Raw genomic sequence first — 6,544 nt, forward strand, 5'->3', positions numbered from 1 at the left:
GCGGGAGGAGCGGGTAAATGAGTGAGCGTGTGAGTTAGTGCCTTAGTGGATGTCAAGTGTGCATGTGAGCGGTTGAGTGTGTGTCTGTGTCCAATCTCCAAAGTCCCCAACGGAAAGCGAAGTGGGCGGGGCGCACCAATTATTTAATTGGGTGACTAATGGCGCTTCCCGGCAGGGTTTGGGACAGGAAAAAAGGAAGTTTGTAAAGGGGGCGGGCAGGGGAAAAGGCCTGCTGGTCCTTACTAACGGAAAGGAGGGACGGAAGGAAGGAAGGAAATTCTGCTACAAGGTAATTTGGGTGCGGGAGGGGAGCTGCGGCTGGAGCCCAGGGTGTAGGGCAGGGTGGGCAGAGCGAGAGCAGCACGCACCCGCTGCCAGGCCGAGAATTTGTGGTGCCTTGACTCTCAGAGTGGGAGAAAGGAGGATTAGAGTTACAGAAGCGCTCTGGGGAGTGTAACCCAGCGGGACCCAAACCCGCTGGAAGGACGCACGCCGCGTGGTACCGGGAGCCCTGCACGTGCATTTGGTCCCCTGGAGCCTGGTGTCTATGGGAGATGCCAAGCTCCCCTCCCGTCCCGTCCCCACGATGGGCCAGGGCGCCTCCCTCCCCAGCCCCGGATCACGCTGGTCGCTTGATCCGGTCCGTCATCTTCACTCTGCACGTCAGTCTTTCTCCTCCGTGATTCTCTCGTTTATTTTTATTATTCAAGTAAGATGTGTCCGGTGTAGAAAAATTCTAAGCAGAAAGCAAACATTCGGTGGGAATCTTCCCGGCCCCCAAATCCCTTCTGTTCCCTCGGGCCTCATGGGAAGAGGCCCGGGTTTCTGTTGTAAGAAAAATGGGACAGCCACCTGCTGAACCCTGCGGGTTTTGTCTGTCTTCACTCCTCTAAATTGCATTTCATGAATGGTGGCTTTCTGTGCCAGTAATTCGGGTCTCCGTTCCGGTGTCCTCTTCCAAAGTCCGTAGATGGGTTTTCGGGAGTGCGCTCACTCCCGGGGGAGCCGGGTCCTTCTCCCGCAGATGCCGGTGGCTTCCCGAAGGGTCCCGTGGACCGTGTCCATGGAAATCGGGCCGCCTCCCCTTTCCTGTCTGCGGGGAGAGCCCGGCAAGGAGCATGGGAGGGGGCTACAGGCCAGCTCCAGTCGACTCTTGGGAGTTCCAGTCTTCCCCTCCCGCTCTTTCTTCTTTCTTCTCCTCTCTTGGCAGTCTGAGGTCTGGCGTCCCGGAGGAGTCCCGGCCCTCTCTACCCTGCAGGCCTTGGAAGTGGGGTCCCGGCCTCCGTGATTGTGTGCGCGGGGATCCAGAGAGGAACGTAGAGTTTTGCGCGCTGAGGCACAGTTTGTGTTGTGTGTGTGTGTGTGTGTGTCCGGGCGGGGTGGGGGTGGGGTGGGTGTGGGGTGGGGGTGGACTGGATCTCCTCACCAGCCCCCTCTCCAGACCAACAGAGACCTTGGCCAAGCCGAGCCGGGAGCCTGGGCGGCCCTTAAACCCAGGCTCTTGAACCGGGGGCTACCTAGCGCCTCCAGCTGCCCGCCCAGAAAGCGAGTCCTGCGGGGCCACCGGGCTCCTACCCGTGCCCTGCCGGACTGCCTGCCTCGAATCCCAGCGGAAGAAGGCTGGGAGCGCCAGTGCTCCGCATGGGAGATGGGGACCACGAAGTAGGATCCTATACAGGAAGATCGGCCTTGCTGGGTGTGTGTGTATATGTGTATGTGTGTGCACAGGCACATGCCTGCAGGCAGGTTGAAACACTGGCTCTGCTGGGACTCTCCTGCAGGCTAAATGGGATGCAGAGCTCCAGAAGTTCTGAGTCCGCCTTGTGGGAATTTTCAAGGATCCCGGATTCCTCACCTGACAAAGGGGACCAGGGGGGGCATTGTCCTGCGCCTGCTGCCTTCACCCTCACCGCTAGTTTCCAGCCACCCTCTGAACATTTCGTCCTGGCCAAGACACTAGGAACCCTGAGAATTTCCTCCGCCTCTCTGCCCCAACCTCCACCCTTTTCGTAAAGTGATCAGAGAACCTTAGCTTGGGAGATGTGGGATGAGCTCAGAAGATAGAGGGCAAAAAAAAAAAAAGAAGATAGAGGGCAGGGCGATGACCTAAACTGCTTTTTCAAGAGCTCTGGTCCCACCATGGCTGAACGCAGACAAACCCCAGGTACTGATCCAGCCCTTCCTGAGATCTAAAAGGCCCCCACAGCTCAAGGCCCAGCTCAGTTCACGCTGTCAGTCTCCCCTCGGCCTCAGCAGGTCTGGGGAATTAGTGACCTCGGGTGTTAGGGGATGTGCAGGTCTGGGCACAAACTGCTGAATCCTGGGCTGGAGACAGGAGACACTTTGCCACTGGGAGTTCCTGGAGAAGGTGGTTGTTCAGGTTCTCCACTCACAGATGAAGGAGTGTGGAGAGGATCCTCAGGAAGGGGCCACCAACCCTAGCTCCCCTCAGATACTCTTTAGGACTAGGTTTTCAGAGAGTTTGTTCAAGGAACCCCCTGTGTTGGGAAAAGAACCCCCTTGCCTGGCTCAGTATCACAAGTCTCCAGTTCCTTCCCACTCCTCACTCTGTGTCAGGGAGTGAGCCCGTTCTACTCTTTCTCCAGGAACATTTCAGTCCCTCCCCATCCATCTTCTCCTTGCCTTTTGGTGTCTCAGTGGGTGAGACTGACTTCCGGAGCCTCTGTGCTGAGAGAGCTGGGGCCCAGTTACCTGTGGGTAAATAGCGGCCCTTTCCCACCAGCAGCTAAAGAATCTACCTGCAATGCAGGAGACACAGGAGATGCAGATTTGATCCCTGGTCAGGAAGATCCCTGGAGAAGGAAAATGGCAACTCACTTCAGTATTCTTGCCTGAAAAACCCCATGGCTAGAGGAGCCAGGTGGACTACAGTCCAAGGGGTCTCAAAAGTCAGACACCACTGAGTGACTATGTACACATGCATGCACCCACGCTCAGCATCAAGCCTTTCTAGATCAGAAGTAGGGTTCTAGGGGAGACAAGGTGTGTATGTAGGTGGGTGGGAGTCAGCGCCTGGGTTCCCCCAGGAGCACCTATACCTATCTGCCCATGTCCCTGGTCCTCCAATGCCAGTTGGCCTGCAGCTCTGGTCTCTGGCAGGAGCATTCAACATCCTCTTCTGGTGCTCAGAGCCTGGAACCTCACAGGTTTGGTCCTGAGTCTGGTTGTTCCTCCATCTTTCATATCCCTTGCGTGCTCTGGCAGCTGTACAGCCCAGGTCTCCAGGCCTGAACCTCTGGTCCCAGCTCATCCCACTCCCTATGGCCTTGCCCTTGCTGAGGCTGGGGTCAGGCCACTCCCCCAGGACTGCTGGGGAGCCTCGGTTGAGCTTGCAGCCAATTCACGTGACTTCCCCAGCTGGCTTTCTTTCCCATCTCTACCAAGCCACTTCCCTCTCTCAGCCTGTGCATCCCTCCAGCACATTCCCCAGTGCCTATAGGCTCAAGGGGTCTGGCTTCCTCTGCCCTGTCTGGATCTCCTGTCCACCTACCTCCTGGTTTTGGGACCCTACCCAAAGGTCTGTGGGAGATCCTGGGCAGCACTTGCTCTGCCCCTAGGGAATCCAGTCACCCAGATGATCGAATCTACTCAGCCATCACTGCTGGAACAGGGGTTCCCCTATAGCTGAAGGGCACTGGGGATCTGAGGTGAACAGGGAGGAGCATTTTGCTTGCACATTCAGCTGGGGAGCACAAGACCCAGCTTGTAGAAAAAACCCATTTGTCGCTTCCTTCCCTGAACCCACCTGTACCCCACCCTACATACCTGGGAGCCAGACCTCTACCCCTGCACATGAAGGAAGGACTCACTGTCCACCCTCAGGTAGGAAGGGATTGACATTTTAAAACGGGAGAGATGGGATATTCTTGTTTGTTTTTTTTAATAATGAGATTATTATTTTTGTAACACAATCAAGTTTATCTTTTCTGAGATCAGCAGTGCTCAAACCCAAGGAGGGCAGTTCTAATGATAAGATGCTGGGACAGAATCCCACTGCTGGGCATACACACTGAGGAAACCAGAATTGAAAGAGACATGTGTACCCCAATGTTCATCACAGCACTGTTTATAATAGTCAGGGCATGGAAGCAACCTAGATGTCCATCAGCAAATGAATGGAAAAGAAAGCTGTGGTACATATATACAATGGAGTATTACTCAGCCATTAAAAAGAATACATTTGAATCAGTTCTAATGAGGTGGATGAAACTGGAGCCTATTATACAGAGTGAAGTAAGCCTGAAAGAAAAACACCAATACAGTATACTAATGCATATATATGGAATTTAGAAAGATGTTAATGATAACCCTGTATGTGAGACAGCAAAAGAGACACAGATGTATAGAACAGTCTTTTGGACTCTGTGGGAGAGGGCAAGGGTGGGATGATTTGGGAGGATGGCATTGAAACATGTATAATATCATATGTGAAACGAATCGCCAGTCCAGGTTCAATGCATGATACAGGATGCTCGGGGCTGGTGCACTGGGATGACCCAGAGGGATGGTATGGGGAGGAGGTGGGAGGGGGATTCAGGATGGGGAACACGTGTACACCTGTGGCAGATTCATGTTGATGTATGGCAAAACCAATACAATATTGTAAAGTAATTAGCCTCCAATTAAAATAAATAAATTTATATTTAAAAAAAGATGCTGGGACAGGCACTGGGGGCAAAGTGAGGCTCTTCATATTCCAGTGCTTAGGGCCCTTGTAGATCAGTAGCCACCTGCAGGCTCAGTCACTGCAGTGTCATTGACTTATTCCAGGCAATGCAAGATGACTGAGGCTTGTCTGCGCTAGATGCACTCTGAGTACTGTGCAGGGAGCAGGCCCCTCAGGGTGCTAGAGGGCCCTTCGAGGGGTGGAGGCCACCCGGTATGGAGAAGAGGGACCCCAGTGGGCTGGGCCGGGGCTGAAGCCCAGGCGGGTGAGGGAGACACCCACTGCTGCACCACCTCTGGGGGCGCCTGTCCAGCCAACTGGCACTTTTCTCCCTGACCACGTTGTTGCCAGGTCCAGGCCACTTGGGTGGCTGCTGAATCCTTTTCCCCACCCCTGCCTCATCCAGTTTGGGGTCCTGGGGTATGGCCTGGACTCCTGAAAGCACTTCCTAGGCACAGCCTGGACACTCCGCGCGCCACCCCCAACAAGACAGCAGTCTCCTACTCTGCTCTGTCCTCTCCTCTGCTCGGGCAGGGATCCCAGCCAGGCTGCTGAGCTCCAGGGCCATCAAGACCTTCCACCCACCCCTGTCCTGGTATATCTCACTGATGCCCTTCCCGAGCCTATGAGTCCAGGGTTCTATCTGGGAGAGCTGCTTAAGGGGAGCTGTGGGTTTGGCCAGAATGGCCCCCTGGAGTGACCCTCATCAGATACCTACCACAAAGGGCAGTTTGGTGCCAGCAGGCAGCTCCTCCCTTGAAGAAGGCCTTGGCCCAGGGTCAAGGAAGCTTAGGGGAGAAGGCAGAGGAGTTCTAAACATCTGCCCTGTATTAAATTACCTGGAAAACTTAGGCAAACTTGTGCTTGGCCACAGATCACATGGCTTAAAATCTGGTTCCTTGAGGGCTCCCTATATTTGAAAGTCTTCGAGGTGAAGCCTTCTTGTAAACCACTGAACTGGGCCAAGAGTGGGGGAAGCAGGTGTTACCCAGCTGAGAGAAAGGCAGGAGGAAAGGTCTGGATTGGTCTTTATGTTGCAGATCTGTGCCATGCTTAGTCGCTCAGTTGCGTCTGACCCCCATAGTCGCAAAGGCTCTTCTGTCCATAGGGATTCTCCAGGCAAGAATACTGGAGTGGGTTGCCATGCCCTCCTCCAGGGGATCTTCCTGACCCCGTGATCGAACCCAGGTCTCCCGCGTTGCAGGCGGATTCTTTACCATCTGAGCCAATGGGTAAGCCCTAGTAGCAGGTCAGGGAATAGAATTGTTTTTTCTGCCAAGACCTCTGGTGAAGTTGGGGGAGGGGAGTTAGCAGTGCTGGGCAGTTTTGTGGAGGGGATCAGAGAGAGTGAACAGGCCTGGACAGGACACAACTGGACCCAGCCTGAAGTGTCCAACTTGATCTGAAAACTCCCCCACCAGTTTAGACCCAGGATTCTTTCGGGTAAGGCCACCCAGGGGTGAGGGAGGGGGCTTGGTAGGACTGGATGGGTGTCTCGAGGTTCTAGGATAGGAAATTGGACTTGGGATTTGAGGGGCTTCTCTTCCCATCTGCTTTCTTCCGGACAGATTCTACCAAGAATGGTTCCTTGACGTCCTGCATCTCTTCCCCAGGTAGTTCTCTGTGACTCTTCCTTGCTCTCCGCCCCCCACCTGAAGGTTTTGCAGCCTTTTCCTTCTTCATTTGCTTCTTTTCTCCTTCAGGTTCTCCAGCATTCTTCCCTCTCTGGGTCATCACTCCTTGCACTGCTCTCCTCCCCACCAGGCCAGCCTCTGGACCACAACAGTCTCCCTCCATCCCCTCTTCATCCTCCAGCCCACCTGCTCTCCCTCTCCAGAGCCCTTATGTTCCCTCTTC

The sequence above is a fragment of the Bos indicus genome, chromosome 11, assembly GCF_029378745.1.
Source record: "Bos indicus isolate NIAB-ARS_2022 breed Sahiwal x Tharparkar chromosome 11, NIAB-ARS_B.indTharparkar_mat_pri_1.0, whole genome shotgun sequence".
NCBI classification, from domain to species: Eukaryota; Metazoa; Chordata; class Mammalia; order Artiodactyla; family Bovidae; genus Bos; species Bos indicus.